This window comes from Tamandua tetradactyla, chromosome 23, assembly GCF_023851605.1.
Source record: "Tamandua tetradactyla isolate mTamTet1 chromosome 23, mTamTet1.pri, whole genome shotgun sequence".
Lineage (NCBI taxonomy): Eukaryota > Metazoa > Chordata > Mammalia > Pilosa > Myrmecophagidae > Tamandua > Tamandua tetradactyla.
Genome location: NC_135349.1, coordinates 26,754,627 through 26,779,350, shown reverse-complemented (window position 1 = coordinate 26,779,350; position 24,724 = coordinate 26,754,627). Strand labels below are relative to the sequence as shown.

At 38.3% G+C, this 24,724-nt stretch overlaps 1 long non-coding RNA gene across 4 annotated transcripts in view; it reads right to left on the bottom strand.

The window, feature by feature from the left end:
• Positions 1–24,724, bottom strand: part of LOC143667340 (uncharacterized) — a 172,636-nt gene that overhangs the window by 16,422 nt on the left and 131,490 nt on the right. For 3 of the 4 annotated variants that reach the window (XR_013167995.1, XR_013167998.1, XR_013167996.1), the window contains exons 3-4: positions 14,431–14,483; positions 12,909–13,003 (exon numbers count right to left, since the gene is read on the bottom strand). This is a non-coding gene — a long non-coding RNA (uncharacterized LOC143667340). Of the gene's footprint in view, positions 1–7,061; positions 10,069–12,908; positions 13,004–14,430; positions 14,484–24,724 lie in introns of those variants that run through there. The other variant, XR_013167997.1, reaches the window with a different exon arrangement.

Here is a 24,724-nt window from a genome sequence, read left to right as displayed (position 1 = left end):
AATGACAGATAGGGAGATGATGGATGGTTGCTGAAGATTCCTTGCCCTTCTGTTGACTGAGATGAACTTCACTGTTTTCCAGGAGTCCCTGGTGAGACTGAGCCCCAGGGCCCACAGCAGTAGCCTACTTGATGACACACATTTTCCTTGAATTCCTTCCCTTCTGTGTTTCCCCACTTCCCAGTACTCACATCCTCGCCTTAGGGTCTTCCTTGAAGAAGACCAAACAAAGACAAAAGCTTTCCAAGTGTGAGGATCCTACTTTAAAGGCAATGGATTGACGGGGCATTGACATCAGTCATTCTATGTGTTGTAGGAAATGCTCTGGAAATGATAGGCTGGAGACATGATGTCTCTGTAGTTTCTGAGGCTAAACACTAGATTTTAATGTTTACTCTGTCAATCCCAAGGAATCTCATTGATTTAAAGAGCAGGCTATGTTGTTTTTTCCCCTCTCTGTCTGAGTCAAAGGCATATAATACACTGTTGTTAGGTGTTTCTGCTCTGATTTCTCAGTCAAGGAATTAATAACACACACATTAATCCCTTGTACATCAAGGAAGATCTTGCTTAAAAGAATTTGAAGTGATCCCTTTGGTAAAGGGCCAGAGACACTGGTAGAGCAAATAACTCATCTTCAACATAGTAAATTTTTCATAATCTGTTATGTAATAAGGTTTGTTTATTTTAAGCTATTCACTCTCACCGATCATTTATTGGAACCCAGCTGACCCTCAAAGAATCTTAGAAAAGTACCCCAGAAAGTCAAAATTTCTTTCTCAACTCCATCCCCACACAGACTGCTCGTTCACATGTTATACAGAACTTTAAAAAACTTAGTTTTTTTTTTAGTTTCCTTCAGAGAAAATATAAATTATTTTGAAGGAGGGATTCCTAGAAACAAGTATGGTGACAGCAGACAAAAGTGAGCGGGTAGCTTCACAGTGGAGGAGAATAGCAGAATATCCATGCAGAACAGACAGAAGACCTCTCAAACCATAACATTTTTAGATACTTAATAAGTTCAAGCACCCTTGGGTAAACTTTCACAGTAGTAGAATAGCAAAGTATATATAGTTCTGAGATTGCTGTGTACTCACACATACATATCCCAGTCAACTGCACTGTCTCATTGCCTTCTTAGAAACACTGAGAGGCAGGTGGAGCAAAAGACGTGCACTGCCCAGCTCCAGGCACAAGCTGTGGCAGCAATAAGGATATTAGCCAGCAGTTTACAGGAAAGTGGGTGAGAAACAAAGGGCATTCCCACTGTAGGAATTGTAAACAAGCCCAGACCCTATAATATCTGGAAGATCCTGTCAGATCTAGGACATGCCAAACAGCAATGGTAGGTGTCTCCTGCCTTATTCTATGTCATTGTGTACCAGCCCCATCACATCAATGGAAAAAAAATTGGCGATACTGTACCTTATTCACCATGTACCACCAGAATCTAGCCCAGATCCTGGCACACAGTTCCACTAGCCACCTAATGCTCACAGGTTTTAGGAGATATATTTCCACTCTCTCCTCCTCACCACCAAATAGATGAAAAGCCCTGAGGGCAAATTGTTTTGCAAGGATCAAAAACAGGTGGTTAGAGACAGCACCTGATGAAGGAATTCATGAGGCAGGACCCAAGAAATGTATTGATGATAATCTTTCTGGGAAGAGAATCAAAAGGAGAATTATCTGTTTCTAGTTATACAAGATAGCTTTAGTGAAATGTTGGAGAGCCTTCCCCATCTGCTTCACTCCTCAGCCCCATACATCAGACCTTCTAAGAATATGCCATTTGTTCTCATCTATCATAACTGCTGTTACCTGAGTAAAAAAAGTTGAATTCCAGCAGTGAAATCTGAGTACTGAACAAGCTCCTCCTCCTTCCCATTTCCCTCTTTCGAGAACATATGCCCCGTTCTTGAAAGTATATATAGTTGTGAGATTGCTGGGTACTCACACATACATATCCCAGTCAACTGCACTGTCTCATTGCCTTCTTAGAAACACTGAGAGGCAGGTAGAGCAAAAGACGTGCACTGCCCAGCCCCAGGCACAAGCTGTGGCAGCAATAAGGATATTATTTGGTTATGACTTTCTCATTCTCCTCCTCTCACCCTTCTGCACACCACAGAGCAAAGCTGGCCGTCAGTTTCGTTGTCAGTGTAGGAAAGAGGAACGGGCATCTGTGGCATCAGCCTGACCCAGAAGTAGCTGAAGTTGAGACGATTTTCATGGTGCTTCCGGAATTATACAAAGGGACAGGAGAAAACCAGAGACAATGCACTAGACATCAAGAGTGAAGATGATAGTGCAATACAAGAAATGAGTCTGAGGCAGGCAGGTACGAGTGGGACATTAAGTGCCTTGTCAATGGAATTGTGCGAGCAGTGACAACAACTGCACGCCAAGGTTGTGGAGAGTATAACTGCCCTGGGTGGGTCATTGGTCCAGATCAGAAGTTCCTAAATAAGATTGTGCATCAGGATCACTTAGGAAAATATAAAAAAATATGTTCACTTCTAGACCTCACATCAGAATCACTGGAGGTGGGGCTTGAGCATTAGTAAATTTTTATGCTTTTGGGGTAATTCCATAGGGTGGTCCATGGACATGGGTTTGGGAATCATCCCCCTAGAAGACATCTAAGTTTCCTTCCAACATGTAGATCCTATGAATTGAGTCACTGCGTGATCTTGTATTCAGTTGAACTATACGAAATTGCCTTTTTGTAGGGAAAATCATCAAATATAGGTGGCTTTATATAGTTCATAAAAATATAAGTTTCTGGCTGCAAGCATGAGGATTTCCTCATTTGTTAAATGAAGGTGTTGGACTGGATCATTAGGTTTCAAATATTGGTTTCTTTTTCCTAAAGTAGTTTTATTGAAATATATTCACATCCGTAGAATCCACCCAAAGCAAACAATCAGTGACTTTTAGTATAGTCAGAGCTGTGCATTGATCATCACAATCAATTTTAGAATATTTTCATTAATTCAAAAAGAAGAACACTATCCCCCTTAGAGTCACCTCTCAATCCCTCTAATCTTCCCCAGTCCTACATACCACTAGTCTAATTCTTTCTCCAAACATTTATTTATATTTACACTTGTATCATGCAATATGTAGAATTTTGCTTCTGGTTCCTTTCACTTAGCATAGTGGGGTTTTATAATTATTGTTGTTTTTTAATCAAAGAAGTTGTAAGTTTACAGAAAAGTCATGTAAAAAATACAATGTTCCCATATAACCCCCCCCCCCCCCAGTATTGACACTTTGCATTAGTGTGGCACCTTCGATACAACTGATAAAGAATACTAAAATTTTACTGTTAACTATAGTCCATAGCTTATATTAAGTGTATTTTTCACATATACCACCCTATTATTAACACCTTGTAATAGTGGCATACATTTGTCATAATTCATAAAAGAAGATTCTTATATTTGTAATGCTAAACACAGTCCATCATGCACTACAAGATTCACTGTGATGTACAGTCCCATGTTTTATATTCTAACTTTTCTTCTAGTAACATACAAGACCCCAAATTTCTGCTTTCAACTACATTCACAAGCATAATTCAGCACTGTTTATTACATTCACAATAATGTGTTACCATCACCATTATTCAAATCCAGACATTTACAATAAATGCAAATACAAATTCTTTACAAATTAAGCATCAACTGCCCATTCTCTATCTTAATCTATCCTCTATTAAGCTATATTCTATATTCTAACTCTATGAGTTTGCTTATTCTAATTGGTTCATATCAGTGAGATCATACAATATTTGTCCTTTTGTATCTGGCATATTTCACTCAACCTGATGTCCTCAAGTTCATTCATGTTGTCACATTAATCAGGATTTCATTTCTACTAACAGCTGAACAATATTCTATCATATGTTGAAGAAGCTTGAAGAAAAACCATGCTCTTTAATCCTCATTCAATATTGCTGGGTGGTATCTTTCTGATTGTTTCCATGGAGATGTGAATCCACCCAATACTTGGTGATAACTTTTGATTAGATGGTTTACAAGGAAATGTGTCTCTATCCATTCAGGGTAAGGTTGCTTACTGGAGTCCTTTAAGAGGGAACCATCTTGGAAAAAGCTTTAAAGCCACCAGAACCAACAGAGCCAACAGAATGAACAGAGCCCCAGAGAAGCCACTGAAGAAGCCTGGAGAGAAAGCTAGCAGACGTCGCCTTTCAGGGAGAGAGAAACCCCAAATGTCATTGGTCTTCTTGAGCCAAAGTATCTTTCCCTGGATGCCTTAGATTGGACATTTTTATAGCCTTGCCTTAATTTGGACAGTTTCATGGCCTTAGAACTATAAACTTTCCACTTAATAAATTCCCATTTTTTAAAAGTCATTCTGCTTCAGTTATATTGCATTCTGGCAGCTTAAAAACTAGAACTTATGTATATACCACATTTTGTTTATGCATTCTTAATTTTATGGATGCTTGGATTATTTCCATCTTCTGGCAACTGTGAATCATGTCACAATGAACACTGGTGTGCAAATATCTTTTTGAGTCCCTGCATTCAATTCTTTTGGGTATATACCTAGTAGCAGGATTCCTAAATCATTTGGCAATTCTATACTTAGCTTCCTTAGGAACTGCCAAATTGTTTTCTGTGGCATCTGCACCATTTTACATTTCCACCAGTAGTAAATGAGTGTTCCTCTTTCTCCACATCCTCTCAACACTTGTAGTTTTCTGTTTTCCTTTTTTTTTAATAGTGGTCATTCTAGTAGGTGTGAAATACCACCTTGTGGTTTTGATTTGCATTTCCTAATAAAAAATGTTGTTTAGCATCTTTTCATGTGCTCTGAAAAAATGTCCAGTAAAGTATTTTTGCCCATTTTTAAATAAGGTTGCTTGTTTTTCTATTGTTGAGTTGTAGGATTTCTTTATATATTATGGACATTAAACTCTTATCAGATATGTTGTTTCCAAATATTTTCTCCCACTGAATATGCTGCCTTTTACTCTCTTGACAAGGTCCTCAGAAATGCAAAGATTTTAAATTTTGAGGTGGTTCCATTTATCTATTTGTTCTTTCACTACTTATACTTTGGGTGTAAAGTCTAAGAAATCATCATCTACCAAAAGGTCTTGAAGATGCTTTCCTACATTTTTTTAGACGTTTTGTGGTGCTGATATTTACTTTTAAGTCTTTGATACATTTTTAGCTAATTTTTATATATAGTGTGAGAGGAGGTCCTCTTTCATTTGGATATCTAGTTCTCCCCACACCATTTGTTGAAGTGATTATTTTTTCCCATTTGAGTGAACATGGCAGTCTTGTAGAAAATCAATTGGCCACAGATGTGAGGGTCTATTTTTTTTAATTCTCCATTCAGTTCTATTGGTCAATATATCTATTCCTGTGCCAGCACTATGCTGTTTTGGCCACTGCAGCTTTGTAACTTGTTTTAAAGTCAGAACGTGTGAATCTTCCAACTCTATTCTTCCTTTTCAAGATGTTTCTGGCTATTCAGAGCCCCTCATCCTTCTGAATAGATTTAGTAATTGGCTTTTCAATTTCTGCAAAGCAGGCTGTTGGGATTTTGACTGGAATGGCATTGAGTCTGTAAGTCAATTTGGGTAGGATTGACATCTTAATGATATTTACTTTTCCAATCCATGAACATGGACTGCCATTCCATTTATTTAGGTCTTCTTTGATTTCTTTCAGCAATGTGTTGTAGTTTTCTGTGTAGAAGTCTTTGCATCCTTGGTTATATTTATTCCTAGATATTTGATTATTTTTGTTGCTACTATAAGTGAATTTTTTCTTGATTTGCTCCTCAAATTGCTTGTTGCTAGTGTACAGAATGACTACTGATTTTTGCAGATTGATCTTGTACCCCTTCATACTTTGCTGAAGTTGTTATTAGCTCTAGTACTTTTGTTGTAGTTTTTTGTTATTTCCTATATACAGGGTTAAGTCATCTACACATAGTGAAAGTTTCACTCCTTCCTTTCCAATTTGGAGGTCTTTTATTTCTTTTTCTTGCATAATTGCTCTAGCTAGAACTTCAGCACAATGTTTAAGAGCAGTAGTGACAGTGGACAGACTTATCTTTTTCTAGATCTTAGAGGGAAAGCTTTCAGTCTTTCACCATTGAATGTGGTATTAGCTGTGGGTTTTTCATGGATGTCCATCATGTTGAGGACTTTTCCTTCTATTCCTATCTTTTGAGGTGTTTTATCAAGAAAGGATGCTAGATTTTGTTTAAGGCATTTTGTGTCATTCTAGATAACATGTGCTTTTGTTGTTGTTTGCTTTCAATTGGTCAATGTGGTATGCTACATTAATTGATTTTCTTGTGTCAAAACTCTTTGCATACCTGGGATAATACCCACTTGATCTTGGTGCATAATTCTTTTAATATGCTGTTGGGTTTAATTTGCAAGTATTTTGTGGAGGATTTTGTATCTATATTCATTGGAGAGATTGGTTTGTAGTTTTCTTGCGGTTTCTTTTTATGATTTTGGTATTAGGATGATTTGGGCCTCACAGAATGAATTGGGCAGTGCTTCTCCTCTTCAATTTTTTGGAAGCATTTAAGCAGAATTGGTATTAATTCTTCTAGGAACAATTGGTAGAATTCCCTTGTGAAGCCACCAGTCTGTTCTTTATTGGGAAGTTTCTGATGGCCAATTCAATCTCTTTACTTGTAATTGATCTAATGCAGTCTTCTATTTCTTCAAGAATCAGAGTAGGTTGTTTGTATATATTTCTGGAAATTTCTCCCTTTCTTTTGAGTTGTTTAATTTGTTGGCATGCAATTGTACATAGTGTCCTCTTATGATTCTTTTTATTTCTATGTGGTCAGCAGTAATAACCCCACTCTCATTTCTGATTTTATTTTCTGCATTTTCTCTCTTTTTTCTTTGTCAGTCTAGCTAAGAAGTTGTCAATTTTATTGATCTTCTCAAAAACAGACTTTTGATTTTGTTAATTCTTTCTATTGTTTTTATTCTCAGTTTCATTTATATATGCTCTAATCTCTGTTATTTATTTTCTTCTGTTGGCTTTGAGATTAGTTTGCTGTTCTTTGTCTAGTTCCTCCAGATGTGCCATTAGGTTTGTGATTTTAGCTTTTTCTTCTTTTCTAATGAAGGCATTCATAGCTACAATTTCCTTCTCAGCACTACCTTTTTGTATCCCACACGTTTTGGTGTGTTGTGTTCTTGATTTCATTTGTTTCAAAACATTAATCAATTTATTTTGCAGTTTTATCTTTCACTCAATTTTTAAAGAATACACTGTTTAAATTCCATGTGGTGTGAATTTTCCACTTTTCTGCCTTTTTAAATTTCCAGCTTCATTTCTTAATAGTCAGAATAATTTCTTTGAATAATTTCAACCTTTTAAAACTCATTGAGCCTTGTTTTGTGACCTGATATGTGGTCTATCCTGGAGAAAGGTCCATGAGGACTGGAGACGAATGTATATCCTTCTGAATGTTCCTCTGTATATGTCTGTTAGGTCTAATTCATTTATCAAATTTCCAAGTTATCTATTTTCTTATTGACCCTTCGTCTAGTTGTTCTATTGATGAAAGTGATGTCTGGAAGTTTCCAACTATTGTTGTAGAGACATCTATTTCTCCCTTCAGTTTTGTCATTATTTGCCTCATGTATTTTGGGGCACCCTTGTGAGGTACATACAAATATTTATGTTTGTCATTTCTTCTTTGTGGGTTGCTCCTTTTATTAATATATCATGTCTTTCTATGTCTCTTATTTTAGTTTGCATTTAGTCTATTTTGTCTGATACTAGTTTAGTTAGCTCCAGCTATTTTTTGGCTGCTGTTTGTATAGAATATCTTTTTCCAACATTTCACCTTCAACTTATTCTTGTCCTTGGGTTTAAGGTGAGTCTCTTGTAAACAGCACATGGATAGATCATGTTTTTCTCTATTCTGTCAATCTGTGTCTTTTGACTGGGGAGTTTAATCCATTAACATTCAATGTTATTTAACTATAAAAGCAGTACTTAATTTAACCATTTTATCCTTTTGCTTTTACATGTGACATATCATTTTGCCTCTCCTTTTACCCTTTTAGTTACCTTTACTGATAATCTTCATTTCAACACTCTCCTCCAAACTTCTGCCTCTTGTCTTTTCCTGTATGCCTGCAGAACTCCCTTTCGTATTTTTTGTAGGGCTGGTCTCTTGTTGACAAACTTTCAGTTTCTATTTATCTGTGGATATTTTAAACTCACCTTCATTTTTGAAGGACAGTTTTTTCAGACAAGGAATTTTTGAATGGCAGTTTTTCTTTTCCATTGCTTTAAATATATCATACCACTGCTGTCTCATCTGTATGATTTCTGATGAGAAATTGGTATTTAATCTTTTTACTTTTCTGTTGTATGTGATGAATTGCTTTTCTCTTGCTGCATTCAGGATTCTCTATCTTTGGCATTTGATATTCTGATTAGTATGTGTCTTGGAGTAGGTCTATTAGGATTTATTTTATTTGGAGTAGGTTGTGCTTCTTGTACATGTATATTTATGTCTGTCTGAGTTGGAAAATTTTAATTCATTATTTCCTCAAATATTCTATTCTAGTTCACTGATTTTTTTTCTTCGCCTATTTAAATCTGCTGTTCTATGCCTCTAGTGTATTTTTAAATTCTGTTAAAATCTCTGTTGTGCCTTGCATTCCTTTAAATTATGCTATTTTTCTATTCATACCTTCAAATTCTTCTTTATGCTCACCCAGTGTTTTCTTAATACCTTTTATCTCTAGCCATCTCCTTTGATTGGTTTAGAGACTTGTTTGAATAGCTTTGATTAGTTGACTAAATTCTGTGTCTCCTCTGAACTTTTAATTTGTTCCTGTGATGGGGCCATATCCTCCTATTTTTTAGTAAGGATTATAATTTTGGCTATCTAGGCATCTGATTATCTTGGTGAGTTTACTCTGAAGGTCAGCTTCTCTCTCTTACTAGAATTTTCTTGCTGATCGGCTGTGTTAAGGCTTTACTTTGACACTGGGTTCAACTTATTCTAGAAATTTAGTTTGCTCAGACTGTTTCAGTTCTTCTTCATCTGATTCTTGCCTTGGATACGCTGAACAGTTTTTTAAGATTGCACTATTTGTGGAAGTGTTTCACCCCTAGTAGAAAACTTCCGTTCTTCTGTTCCTTCTCTGGAAATCTTGATTTGTTCTGTTTGTTATTGTTTTGCCTATATAGTTTGTTTGGTTTTTTTAATTGCACTCTTTTCATTGCCCTAGATGCTTTTGTCTGGAGGACAAATTATTGGAGAAGGGACCTGCTATACCAGAAGCTCCTAATCAGTATTTCCCAGCTCAAACAGGGCCAGGAATCCATGAAATGCAGACTGGGTTGTGAATCAGGATATACACCAAAAAGCCTTTTTCACAGTTCCCAGAAGCTGTGCTTTTATGATCTGCCTAGTAGATGGTGCCCTTTAGGAAACTGTTCCTCACTGCCCTAAGAAGGTACTGTGTCTTTAAACCTCCAAAACCTCTACCTCTGTCAGGGGCAGGGTTAAAACAATGGCCTCGTCATTCCTGTCTGGAACAGGCTGAAACAGCAGCTCAGGACCTAACAACTGGTGTTCAAAAACCAAGATCAGTACTCAGTCATACCTCCACCATGCCCCACCTTCTTTCTTGGGGCAGAGGACTTCTGTGTCCCTCTCCATCTACATTAGCGTGTCAGGGATTGGACTCCGAGGTAGCCCACTTTAAGAGTGCAAACTACTCACAGTTCTTCACCATAGTTTCTCTGCTTCTTTCTTCCACTTTCCCCCGAATGCTGTACCATGCTCCCCTGGCCTCCAGAGATCCAGAACAGTTACATCAGACAATTCCTTCTTGTTTTCTAGCTGCTTTGAAAAGGAATGAGTCTTGGAGCTCCATATTCTTCCATTCTCCTCAGAAATTCTCCCCCCAAAACTGTCATTAAGCATGGAACTTTTTCTTCATGCAGACTCTGAAAACTATCACTTCCAGGAATATTGGAACAATGATAACTTGAAAGTCTTCATGGAACAAAACATCTAGATATGAGAGATGAATATTATAAGAATTGATTTAAATACACAGTTAAGCTGACAAAAAAAAAAAAGATTCAAGAATTCTTCCAGAGAAAAGAGGAAGTATTCAATTTCCCCATTTGGAAAATTCATGATATTCTTGCAAGTAGTGGGGACAACCAAATCAATTGGCTGAGCCCTCAATCTTGGGTTTCATCTATATGAATCTTATTCCTGCAAAGGATAGGCTAAGCCTACTTATAATTATGCCTGAGTCAACCCCAGAAAACCCTTTGTTGCACAGATGTGGCTTCCCTTTCTAAACCAACTTGGCAGGTGAACTCACTATCTTCCCCATTTTGTGGGGCATGACTCCCAGGGGTGTAAATATCCTTGGCAACATGGGACAGAACTCCCAGGATGAGCTAGGACCTGGTATCATGGGATTGAGAAAGCCTTCTTGGTCAAAAGTGGGGACAGAGAAATGAGATGAAATAAAGTTTCAGGGGCTGAGAGATTTCAAACAAAGTCAAGGGATTCTACTGGAGGTTATTCTTACACATTATGTAGATATCTCTTTTTAGTTTATGGTGTATTAGACTGGCTTGAGGGAAGTACATGAAACTATTGAGCTGTGTTCCAGGAGCCTTCAGTCTTGAAGACTGTATAATGATATAACTTTTACAATGTGACTGTGTGATTGTGAAAACCTTATGTCTGATGTTCTTTTTATCAATGGTATGGACAGATGAGTAAAAAATCTAGATAAAAAATAAATAAATAATAGGTGGGATAAGGGGTAAAATAAATTGAGTAGATTGAAATACTGGTGAGGGTAAGGGATATAGGATGAATGATTTTTTTTCTTTTTATTTCTTTTTCTGGAGTGATGCACATGTTCTAAAAATGGTCATGGTGATGAATACACAACTATGTGATGATATTATGAGCTACTGATGTACACCATGTATGGACTGTATGTGTGTGAAGATTTGTAAATAAAAACATTTTTTTAAAAAAAGAAATCCCCCAGGCTCATGAAGATTTAGAAAGAGAATCCAGGCCTGAGAGGACTAGCAGCTTTTTTTAGGGTATATAGTCTGTATGATAATCAAGAGAGATGGGTTTGATGTCTTTAGGAGGACTAAAGCTTTAGGAGATGAAACTCTGAGTGCAGGAAGGAAGAAAACTGGACCATACACATATGCCCAAAACAGGGAAACTCAAAGGACATCTCAGGGAAAAAGCAAACCAGAATAGAGTGACCCATTTGCACTGGAAAACATAGTCCTCATGTCCTGTCCCTCATACAGGTTTGGGGTGTGAATTTGCTCTAGACTCCCATTCTGATCAATTAAAATAAAAGCCAGTCCCAGATTGCTGCTAACTTGAAAAAATTAAAAATAATACTGTTCAGGGTGTAGCAAGCAACCCCCTGGCAGCATGCAGGCCCCTCCCCCTGTAACCACTCATCCTCTCCTTTAAACTTAGCTTTCACAGCCCTTCCTGGTTCTGGCTACCAGCAGCCAATCACCTCCCTCAATTTTAGCCAGTTACCATAGTAGGACAAGGCTAGCAGCCATTCTGTCCATAAAACGTATCAAGCTCTGGTCAGGGCTCAGACTTTCAAAGGCTTGTGGGCTGAGCCCTATGACCAGAGACTAATAAAACCTACTTCCTGAAACTTTGAAACCTCAATCCCAGTTCTTTCTGTTTCCATATAACATTCCTGGAGGCTTGCAGCTTCGTTCCTGGCTACACTCTCCAGTCCTGTTTCCACGTGATATTCCTGGAGGCTCTTGCAGAGCCTCTTTCCTGGTTTCATGATATAAGGGGAGATATACCACCATGCCAGACCACATAGGATTCCCATCAGTAAAGCCCTACTGAAGATAAATTCTCAATCCAACAACCACAAAATTAAAGGGAAACAAAGCCCAATAAGCAAAAGTTTGTAAACATCAGAATCATCAAAATTATATGCTCAACAACTCCAGATTATTAGATCTATGCAATAAAAATTTTTGTAGATGTGACATAACATTCCAAGGTTTATATCACATAAAAGTACAGCTACTTAAGTGGGAAGGTGAGGGGCACCTCCCAGGCAGCCAAAAGCTCTTCAGGACACAGTTGGAACTCTACTGGATGAGAAAGGACGTGAGGGTTGTGTCAGCTCTCAAAGGAAGAATAGGCCAAAAGCATTATCTTCCTTTGGTTCTTTCTCTTTTCCTTATTTATCCCCTTCCTGCTTCATGAAAAGGTACACATTTTTGCTATCCAACAAGAGACCTGTTTCTACTCCTTCTTCCACTCACTAGCTGAAGTCTCTCACACTCTCTAACCTTGATTTTCTCATTTGTAAAATAGGGATTATATTAACCTGGATTGACCTGTGGATCACAGTAGGTACTGTATCAATGTCCTTCGGAACCTGGGGACTCTAAAGTAGAACAGAGGAGAAGCACAACCAGAATAAGTCTATTTATATGGGCTTATGTAAGATTGGTTTGAGAATGAGCCATTTGCTAAGAATATATGGGCAAAAATAAAACAATGTTTTACAAAAGTGGCAAATCCAATCCATCTCAGTTGAGTTGGTAAGAGAGTAACAATTTTTAAGCATGAAAAAGGAAAGACCACTGTGCTAGCCATTGGCTTCCCGGTCCCCTCTGCTCCTTTCTTCACACTTCCCTGCCTTGCTCTATGGCCTGGGAGTCTGTACCCTGCAGACTGCCTCACCCAGGCTGTCTTGCCTTCTGCCTTCCAGTTGAGTTTGGCCAGTGAGGGTTACTGGCCAGTGTCTGGGGATGGAAGAAGAGACAAGTGAAGTCATGGAACTCCTCTCCTCCTTCTATACCTACCAACACTAGATGACTCCTCCTCATTCCAGCTCCTTCTGTGTTGTCTTAACACTACTTCCTCTCCCTTGAACCAGCTTGCGCCTCACCCTACGGACCTGAAAAAAATTAAAATAATACCCTTCAGGGGAGATATACCACCATACCAGACCACATAAAATTCTCATCAATAGAGCCCTACTGGAGATAAATTCTCAATCTAGTAATCACAAAACCAAAAGGAAACAAAGCCCAATAAGTTGTTTTTTTGTTTTTTTGTTTTTTTTAATCTCTAAGGATGCTACTGGCTTCTCCCTGCAGCAAGTCTCTGGTTGCTTAGACATCCCTTGCTAGCCCTTTTAACCCTGCATGCACCTGTGTAAAAGCCCCTTCATTTGCATCTCTGCATTCATTACCCTGTCTGTTAAAGCCCTTTAGAATGAGACCAGATCTCATAGCTTCAGAAAAAAGAAACCTAATTGCTAGGAGACAAGAATTCAGATAATTTCTCATGCCCAGTAAATTCACTTAACCTTACTAAGTCTGTTTTAGCATCTTCAAAATGGCCATACATATCTTATCCCTTTCTGTTCACAAAGGAGAAACTTGGACTACTGAATATCCCAGAAAATAATCCCAATTAAAAAGAATCATTTCATACTGGAAAGTAATTTCAGCTGCCAAAGCATGATTATTGGCTTAACTCAGACTCTAAAGGGTTACTGTCCTGCCAGGGTCTGAGGCCAGGGAAAAGAGAGGGAGAATTGTAGCTTTTTAAGAGAATATTTGAGAGACTGAAGCTTCTTAATTCTTCATTGTGGAGGGGAAATTGGGCCCTAAATTATTTATTGTATTTTAAATTTACTGACAGGCAGTTTTGAAAACTTCTCTGTTCTTTTTGAAATTAACTTACTTAAATGTTTTAAATCTTTTAAAATACATCCCATTAAATGGTAAAAGGAGGGAGAAGCAATGTTCATAAGAATAGGTTGTTCAGAGCTTAGAGGAGAGAAATTCATGCCACTACCTGCCTTTCCTGAAGGATCTTTAGAGGGAGGTATGGATACTAACCTTATCTTTGACCTCTTTGTGGGGTGAATCTTATTCAGAGCCAGCAGAGAGGAAATTGCCATTTTTTATGGGGTTCATTGGAAATAAGTAGAACTTCTAAGACCTGAATTCCAAGTGAAGCAACCAGAACCCTACTGGTTGCAAATAATAGAAAAACAACATAAACCAGCTTTAACAAAAATATAATTTATTGGGCGGGCCACGGTGGCTCAGCAGGCAAGAACGCTTGCCTGCTGTGCCCGAGGACCCGGGTTTGATTCCCGATGCCTGCCCATGTAAAAAAAAAAAAATATATATATATATATATGTATATATATATATACATATATATATATAATTTATTGTCTTGTAAACTCAAAATGTCCCTGTAAGGCTGGTTCTAGAAGCAAATCAAAGCATCTGATTTCCTAGCCACAGTAATTGCGGTTCAGAGACGTGCACGTGACTCAACCAGAGTGAACGAAATGTAACCTACCTTTTCCTGGAAATCCTGTTTAGGGCACGCTTGGCTCCCTCCCACTGGGCTTCCTGTAAGGAAATAAGGGTGCAGATTTTGTTTCCAGGATGTATATCTCCTCTGCTCATCTTTCAGCTTCCCTTACAATGAGCACACTGCCTCTATTATGAGACATAGACAACAGCAGCTTTGTATAGACTCCTGGAACTGCTTTATCCACACTCCCTTGCCTCTTGGTTCGTCCAATTGGAAGCAATGGCAGAAGAATAGAAGATAAGAGGAGAGAGAAGACATACAACTGCCACCACTCTTTGCTTTGCCACTCTGGAGCTCAATAGGAGCCTGAAAAGAGCCTCCTAAAGTTTATCAGGAAAAGACTCCTTCCATTTCCTTAGCTCTGATCGGACCACGTGCACATTTCTGAGCCAATGACTGTGGCAAGGGAAATAAGACACCTTGATTGGCCTAGGTCCAGTATATATGCCCCACCCAGTATATATGACCCAGGATGGAATTCTACCTGAAGCAAGAGTTGAGACTGGGGGGAGGTGTTGATTCAAATGGAATTTGGCTAGGCTTTGAAAATAGTAACGCATGGACACTTAGTGGTCCTCCTCTGTACAGAACTGCCACATTTCTAGCAAGGAAGTGCCACCTGTATCTTTTTATTCTTTGGCAGTCTAGGTAAGAATTGTGTCATTTGCCCAGCCCAGCTCACCATAGTCGAGAGGGAAGCTTAAAGCAAGAAATATGGTGAACTATGGGAATCAAGTGTATGCATTTGACTGGACCATACCCTGCCCCATTCTCCTGGTGTCCTCTCTAAAGGGCATCAGAGAGAGGACCAGAGTAACAGTGAGAAATTAGCCCCAAATGGGTGGCACATGCCCCTTACATATCAGAGGTACAAAGTGATATGTGTGCTTATGGGGATATCTTCGGCTGGCTTAAAAGAATGGAGAAAGTTGGAATCTTAGGACAGAACTATGGCATTCAAAGTCACCATAGGTGAAAAGAGAACTGTTGGCATAGTGGAGAATATTAATCAGAGGAAAAAGAAATTTAGGAAAAGGAACTTCCAGTGAGAATATAATGTGAGGCTTGTTTCATAAGAAATAAGTAGAACAGCCCAATGACTGGAGCTGAGTCATCAAGCCATAGTAGAGTTAATAGCCAAAGAGGCTCAAACAAACCTTGAAGGCTCCAGGGCAATCAGAGTACACTTGAAAAGGAATGACGTGGTCTTTGAACCCCTCTGCAAATGTGGATAATGGCAGAGAAGTAAGATTTTTCTCTGAGTAACAGAGACGGATTTTGGGTCACCTTACCGATTGAAGCAGGCACACAATTCAATCCAATAAATTCTTGTTGATCATCTACCAAGCTATGCTGAATGCTAGCCCCAAAGAAAAGAACAGGAACTAATAAACAAAAAATTGGCAAATGCTTTCAAAGTGCTGCCTCTGTGCCAGGCACGTTTCTAAGCACATTGCATATATTACCTCATTTTATCTTCATAACAAAGTATGACAAATGCTACTGCTGTCCCTCCTTCCATTTTACAGGTGAAACATTGAGGCGCAGAGAAGTGAAGTAATCTGCCTATGATCACACAGCTAGTAAGATGAAGAGCCAGATTCAAAGAGAGAGAGACAGAGACATGTCCCAGGAAGTAATGGGTATCCAGTACAGGTAGGAGACAAATAACAAAAAGAAAAGACAGATGATGGTGCTGGCAAAGGCGGCAGGGCTAAACAGCTCAGAGACTGAGTTATGACATTAGAGTGTGTCCTGAGCATAATGAGGGACCTCTGAAAGAGTATAGGTGTGAGTACAGTTGTGTACTCCACAATAGTGGAGTACAAGAAATGTCACACTACTTTCTTTGTGTCCCTGTAATAACAATAAATCTGCATCTGAACCCCTAGACTGGGAAGAAACTCAACCTGTGATTATTAGGGTTCACTTCTTCAACCCTTCCCAGGATCTCACAAGTCCAGGTTTCTGGATTATACTTGTCACCTGACATCAGGACCATACTTTGTAGGGCCTGGTGAAAAGTGAAAATGTGAGGCTCTTGTTCAAAAATTACTGAGGATTTTAAGATGGTGACAACAGAGTATTAAACTGAGCATAGCACCTTACCAAGTGCAGGGCTCTCAGAAAATACACAGATCACCTGCCTACGAGGATTCCCTTACCTGGTATATGTCACTTTTGAATGCTTTGGTCCTTTGAAGGTACATGTGAACATTGGTATCCTACGCTCAAAGCACAGGGTCTTCCCCAAGGCTAAGTATCTGGCACCTGAGTTCTGTGGCCCTAGATGCACCCTGTTGCAATTCTGCCACATCTGAACTTTCCAAGGACACTGCAAGGAATTGAAGAACTGAAGTAGCAGAACCCCAAAGCCTGTCCTCACCCTGGTCTTGGGAAATGCTCTTCCAGCTCAGGCCACCTCTGCTTCCCCTTCACCAAGCATCCCTGCCCTGGAATTGAATCAACTCTGCTCTGGGGTAAAAGAAGCCCCAGGTTGCCGAGAGTCATTTAGTACCCTGCTTGCACATCATTTTACAGAGAAAGGAAGCAGCTATTTCTGATTTTTACTTTAACAGCAGCAAAAATAAAATACATAGTACTAACTCAATACGTTATCCTGCCAGGAAGTGACATAGTCAGATTTATGCTGTATAAAATCTCTCTGACCACAGTATAGAAAATAGATCGGGGGTGAAGGTGGGGAGGAGCTGCCAAGAGGGAATGTGGAAATGCCAAATAGCAGGTTATTTCAGAGTCCATGAGGGAAATAATAATAGCCTGGAGTGTCAGTACAAATAAAGGGAAATGGACACATCTAAAAGATGTTTAGAAGATTCTGACAATCAGACTCCAATAGTTTCCTACTCCAATATCTGCACTGTATATTACTAAAAGAAGCCTAATTATGTTCCAGTTGGCAAAATGTGCATTTAAAAATACTTTCCAAACTCCTCTGCAGATAAAGGTGACCATGTAATCCAGTCGGGCTAATTAAACATAAGAAGTCATTAGCTCACTAATGAACCCTCAGTTCTGGGTCTGGACTTGGGTAGAGTCAAGTTTTGTCCTTTTCCCTTCATGCTTTGCCTTTCATTTTGCCTAGAACTTGGATGCCAGGCCAAGGAGGTGCATTCTGAGGCCAGGAAGCAGTATTTCACATGCTAGGAATGGTAGAGAGGAAAGAAAAAGCCTGAGAAATTGATGATGTCATAGGCAAGATGGATAAGTCCTGGACCCATTCCCTTCAGGTTTCTTGTGACTTAAGAAAAAGTAACCTCTTTTATTCAGTCAGTGTGGTTGAGCTCTCTGTTTACATGCATTAGAATTAAATTTCTACCTAATCCAGATAAGTCAATAACATTTAGGCTTGATTTGAGGAGGGTCATAAAGAAGTGGGAAGCATGTTGCCTCTGGGAACCCCCAGCCAAACCCACTGCAGAAACTTTAAACCAACCATAAAGCGATGTTAAGCCAAATGTGAAGCTAAAAGAAGCTGTAACATTTAACTGGGGGAAATATATTGGGCCATAAACTTATTTCCTCCAAAATATTAAATCAACAGCAGGAAAACCCTCTACTTCTCCAGGCTGATGTGTTTATGTGCAGAATGGGGATTATGATCCAAAGCTCTGGCAAATAAGTGGATTTACTGGAAAACCTCAGGACTGCATTTTACTGGCTAGGAGGACAGGCTTTGGAATGACAAATATCTGGATTCTGACCCAGCCCAATCATATACTAGTCGTGTAACCCTGGGACAAGTCACTTTACCACTCTATATTCAGTTTCCTCATCCTCAAAATGGAGCTCATAATAGTGACATCTTAAAATATTTTCATGAAAATTAAAAGAACTAATATATAAAGTAATTAAGTGAATCTCTTGCTTATGGTAAATGCTCAAAAATATATATATAAGATTCCCTCCTCCAACTCTTTGCTCCATTAGTTTCTCCCCATTTCTTTGGTTTTTCTCTATCCCCACTTACGACATGGAGACATTGGTTTTTCTAAAATTGAACTACTAAGGTACAGCCTAAACCCTTCTAGGGAAACAAATTTCATCATCCCAATTTACAGATGAAGAAGCAAAACTCAGAGAATCACAATGGGGATTCGAACCCAGGTCTCCTGCATTCCAGCGCATGCCCTCTCAGCTTCCATTCACAATCTGCCCACATGGTCGTCAGAAATCTGGCAACAGAAAGCAGATGCATTCATTCCTGAGAATGCTATAGCCTTTGCATTCAATGTACAATTTTTAGTGCTGATCATGAACTACGAATTTTAGACATTGTTCCTGTTCACAAAATGCATTCTTCTTTCCTCTTAGGCGTATGGCTGTACTACACTTCCCAGACTCCTTTGCAGTTGTTGTAGTCATGTGATAAGTTATAGCCAATAGAATGAGAGCAGAAGTGACATATGCCACTTCCAAGCCTGGTCCATAAAGCCTCCCTCTGTGCTGTTTCCCCTCCCGTGCTGAATTCTTAAACCCGTTAAAAGACCCTAAAGGAGGGAAAGACCATGAGATAGAAGGAATCTGAGTCTCTCAGTGATTCTGTGCAGAAAATCAGAAAATCTGCCATGCTGATCTGAATATTCAACAAAGACAGTTATGTAAATGATAAATACACTTATATTACATTGATCCATTCCACGTTTAAGTCTATTTATTACTACAATACAGTCAAGCCTACCCTGGCTAATGCAGACGCCAAAGCCTCAGCTAAAATGAACTGAAAACATGACAACAAACCCAGAGAATTTTAACTTAGAGAGTCATTTTATTAACTTTTATGATTTTGATATTTTGTGCTTTAAAAAATTGATGATATATATACATACAAAGTAAAAATATCAATGTTTCAAAGCCATATGCTGTCAGATGTGTTTCCCATCTACCCCTAAACCCCAGTTCCTCAACCCGCCCCTCCCCCGGGAATAACCACAATGACTAATCTCTTGGGCATTCCTTCAGAAATGTTACACATCTGTACAAATACGTAATATAGAACTTCCATCTTTTTTTGTTTAAAACTTGGTAATAGATTGTACATACTCTTATTCACCTTTACTGTTTTCCCTAACTATTTATCTTGGAGATTACCCTACTTCAGTACATAAAGAACTTTTAATTTTATACATGGTAACCCATTTTATGGGTATACTTTTCATTATTTTAACATGTTCATTGTTAATAAATTTTGATGTTGTTATGACATTCACATGGTTTTCAATATTTTGACATCACAAACAATGTTGAAGTGGATGTCTCTGTTTTTTGGGGGGGCATGGGCAGGCTCCGAGAATCAAACCCGGGTCTCTGGCATGGCAGGCTAGGGTTCTGCCACTGAGCCACCGTTGCACTGCCCTGAAGAAGATAACTTTGCACACAAGTCCCTGCATACAAGACATTGCTGGGTCAAAGCTTCTGAGCACTGTTGTTTTTAAATATATATGTATTGTTTAACAACTATATATATAATAAAATATATGTATATTGTTAGGATGTAATTGATATACAACAAACTGTACATATTTAAAACTGTACATATTTAAAGTGCACAAGCTCATAAATTTGGCATATGTATACCGCTGTGAAGCATAATCCTAAATCAAGATAATGAACATATCAAACACCTCCAAAAGTTTCTTCATGCCCCTTTGTTATGCCTCATTCAATCAAACACCAGACAATCACAGATTTGTTTTCTGTCACTGTAGCTTATATTTTCAAGAATTTTATGAAAATGGAATCATCCGATATGAACTCTTGTTGCCTGCTTTTTTTTCAGTCAACACAATTGTTTTTATAATTATCCACATTATTGCATTAATTTTCCACATGCACATGTATAAATGGTCCATTCCTCTTTATCACTAAAGAGTATTTAATTGCATGAATATTTCACAATGTGTTATCCATTCATATGATGGTGGGCATTTAGGTTGTTTCCAGTTTATTGCCATAACAAATAAAGATGCTATGAACATTTGTACACAAGCCTGGGTGTGGACATATTCTTTAATTTCTCTTGATAAATTTGTAGGAATAGAAAATCTGAGTAATAAGATAAGGGTATGTTTAACTTTTGACAAATATGCCAAAATGTTTTTCCAAAGTGATTGTACCATTTTGCATTGTACCATTTTGCATTGTTACCACCAGTGTATGAGAGTTCCGGCTGCTCCTTATCCTTACTAGTATTTGGTATGAGCAGTCTTTTCAAATTTAGACATTTGCATTTCCCCAATGACGAGTGGTGTACATATTGTCATTGCTCATTTTCTATTTATATATCTTCTTTGACAGTGTCTATTTTGCTCACTTTATTGGTTTATTTTTCTTATTTTTGACTTTTGAGAGTTCTATGTATATACTAGGTCAAGTCCCTTTTCAGATATGTGATTTGTAAATATTTTCTCCCCGTTGGTGGCTTGCCTTTTCATTTTCTCAACAATGTCTTTCAAAGAGCAGAAGTTTTAGATTTTTAGAAATTACATTTACTGATTATTTTCATTTAGGGATAGTGCTTATGTCATTGCTAAGAAATCTTGCTTAACACAAGATAATGAAGATTCTCTTCTATATATAGTTTCAGGTTTTGCATTTAAGCATTTGATTAGTTTTTAGTTACTTTTTGCCTAAGGTGAGGATTATGGATTGAAGTTCATATATCGAATTGTTCCAGTGCCATTTTTGAAAAGGCAAACTTTTTTTTACTGTATTACTGTTCAAAAATCAATTGGTCAATTATGTGTGCAGCTATTTCTGGACTTTTTGTTTCATTTATCTATTTGTCTATATTTATGCCAATACCACATTGTCTCGATTATGAAAGTTTTGTAAGAATTAAAACTAAATAATGTGAGTTCTCTGATTTTGTTCTTTTTCAAAGTTATTTTAGCTTTTCTAAGTCACTTTCATTTCTTTGTAATTTTAGCATCTGCTTGGATGTTTTTACAAAGAAAGCTTCCTGGGATTTTACTGGGGTTGCCTTGAATCTATAAGTCAATTTTGGGAGAATTAACATTTTAGAAATACTGAGTCTTTTGATGTTCAAATGCAGCATCACTCTCTATTTAGAGAAATATTATTTCATTTCTTCCAACAATGTTTTCTCTTTTTCAGTGTACAGATCTTTCATGAAAGATATTGGTATACAGTTTTCTTTTCATGTAATGAATGATGTTGTCTGGTTTTGGTATCAGGGTAAAGTTGACCTCATAGAAAGAATTGCAAAGTGTTCCCTGCTCTTATTTCTGGAAGAGATTTATAGAATTAGAATGATTTCTTCCTTAAATGTTTGATAAAATTTACCAGTGAAATCGTCTTGGCCTGGAGTTTTCTTTGTCTTAAATACAAATTCAATTCTTTTAAGAGATATCTTTATGAAATGTCTTTTTACCTAAGTGAAACTTGGTAATGTTTTCAAGGAATATTTTCCATTTCATCTAAGTTGTCAAATATATTAACCTAAAGTTGTTCATAATATTCTCTTACTATTCTTTAAATATCCCTAGAATCTGTAGTGATGTCACTTTTTTTATTCCTAAACTTCATCAGATTTTGAAAAATTTCTATCCATTATTTCTTCAAATATTTTTCTGTTGTCCTTTGGGCATGCCAGTTAAATGTACAACTGACTGCTGTTCTCCATTTATTGATTTTTTTCAGTCTTTTTCTATCTGTGTTTCATTTTGGATAGCATTTTTTGCTCTTTTCAAGTTCATTAATCTTTTCTTCTGTAATACCTAATTTTCTCTTAACTCCATTCAATGTGAGGCTGTTTTGTGCTTTTTTTTTTTTTAGCACAACAGTGTAATTTTTATCTCCAGGAGTTCAGTTTGCTTTTTTGTGTTTTAATTTGGCAGATTTAGCAAACAAAAATATGTGGCACCCAGTTAAATTTCAATTTAAGATAAATAGTGAGTTTATTTTAGCATATATATATATGTTCGTTTCAATATTTAGGACATACATATAGTAAAAATACTCACTGTTTATCTGAAATTCAAATTAAACTGAGTATCCAACATTTTATCTGGCAACCACAGTCTTTTGTATCTTATATATCTTTATTTAATATAATCTTTCTTCTAGATTCTTGAACATTTGGAATACAATTGTTATAACTCCTAATGTCCTTCTCTACTAATTCCACCATCTGTGTCATTTTTGAGTATGTTTTAATTGATTGACTATTTCCCCTCACTATGGATCCTATTTTCCATCATCTTCGCATTCCTGTAATTTCTGTTGGATGCCAGGCATTGTAGATTTTACCTTGTTGGGTACTGGGTACTTTTGTATTTCTATAAATTTTCTTGAGCTTTGATCTGGGATTCAGTAAAGTTACTTGAAAACAGTTTGATCCTTTTAGGTCTTGCTTTTAAATTTTCTTAAGCAGGACTACTGAGTACTCCTTCTGAAAGTGTCCTCCCCAATGATCCATGATTATTATGAGGTTTTTCCACTCTGGTTATTGGAAACAGGAACTGTTCCTAGCCCTGCAGGAACTCCAGGGACTCTTCCTTCTCATTCTCTCACGTGGTTCTTACTTCCTCACACTCATGTGCTGATCAATACTCAGCTGAAGACTTGAGGGGAGCCCCCTGCAAAGCTTGCTCACTCTCACTCTCTCTCTTCCATTCTCCTTCCTGCCCTCTCTCTGTCACTTTCTCGTAGCCCCCTCTCTCCTTAACCCTCCAGTACTCTGCCCTGTGAACTTAAGTTTCTTTGGTCTACCTGGATTCCCAAATCCTTCAACTCAGAGAGTCCACTGGACTCTGCTTGGGTTTCCATTCTCTGTGCGTGACTTTCCAGCCATATAATATCTGGCCTCTCTGCTCACCCCTGTCTGGCCCAGCCAGCACATTGGCTTCAAAGAGTTCTTGCCTGTATGTACCCACTCTGAGTGCCTGAGAAGATTGTGGCATCATCCTCTAAGTGTTGGACAAGGCAACATCTCAGATCCCAAGACAAGACAGGAAATGGCTGGAAAGTGGCAAAAGGCGATCTTTCTCAGAATTTTACTAGGGAATTGGGAGTTATGAGGCAGAAAAGTGGTAAAAAGAATAAAAGCTCAGCAAGCCCTAGTCAGATGAAAATCACAAACATGAGACAGCTCATCTCTTGCAGAAAAGAGACCAGGATAGTGATTGCTGGAACACAGAAGGGCATGGGCAGGGTGGAAGCATGGGGTGGGAAGCTTGGGCACCAGGTTCCAACATGCCATGTGAATGAAATGTGAGGGTCGAAGCTTAAAGGGATCTGACAGGCAATCAATATATCTGCTGAGACAGGAGGTATCTGCTGAGACAGGAGGTATCTGCTGAGACAGGAGGTATCTGCTCGCCATCTCTTCACCAAAGGCCACAGAGATGGATGGCAGGAGAAGGCAAGAAGGTAAGGAAGAAAAGTTGAAAATTCTTCACCAGTGTCTGAAGACTCCAGTGAGAATCTATAGTTTTTGCCTCCCCAGCATCCATCTCTTCATGTCTACTGGAAATACTGTCCTAATTTTTATTTAGGGGCTCCCTCACTCGCTCTCAGTCCATGTGGTTCTGGAAAGGTTGAACTCAGGCCAGTCTCTAAATGTGGGCAGGTAACCAAAGCCAGCTCCATTGGAGCCAAGCCAGAAACTTTGCTCGGGCTCCCCAAAAATATGCACTCTGTTTCTATGCAGGTTGCAAAGCTGGTAGGCTATAAACCTGCCATAGCAGAGAACCAACTTGGTGCTTTGTGGTGAAAGCTTGCCTGACACAGAAGTGAAGATAGAGGAAAGCAGTGTCAAAGGACAGACTCCTGAGGACAGGATTTGAACATTTAGATCTAGCTGTACCTGAATCCAGACACTCCAAATGTTTTATTTTTCTGAGCCAAAGAAGTCCCTTTTTTAGATTAAATTCTGTTTTACTCCTATAAATAGAGACTAGAGAAGACGTAATTCCAACATGTACTCCCCAGAATAAATTCTTAAGTATGAAACCAGGAATTTTCAGCTGGAAAGACTACCAAGTCTCTCCAGAATGAACTCACTCACTCTAGAAGGTGGTAAAACTTGCAAATAAGTGAGATCTGCTCAGTCTGTCTCTGGCCTGAGGACTTAAAAGACCATACATTGCTAGACCTTGCTCAAAGCTCAACTGCTCAGGACAGTGGAGGGTTGTTCTCTCTGCTCTGGATCTCTGGTGATGTATCTGCAGGTTCCCTTCCACTATATTTGGCCCACTGACATTTTTAATATAGTTTAGCATGGTTAATATAG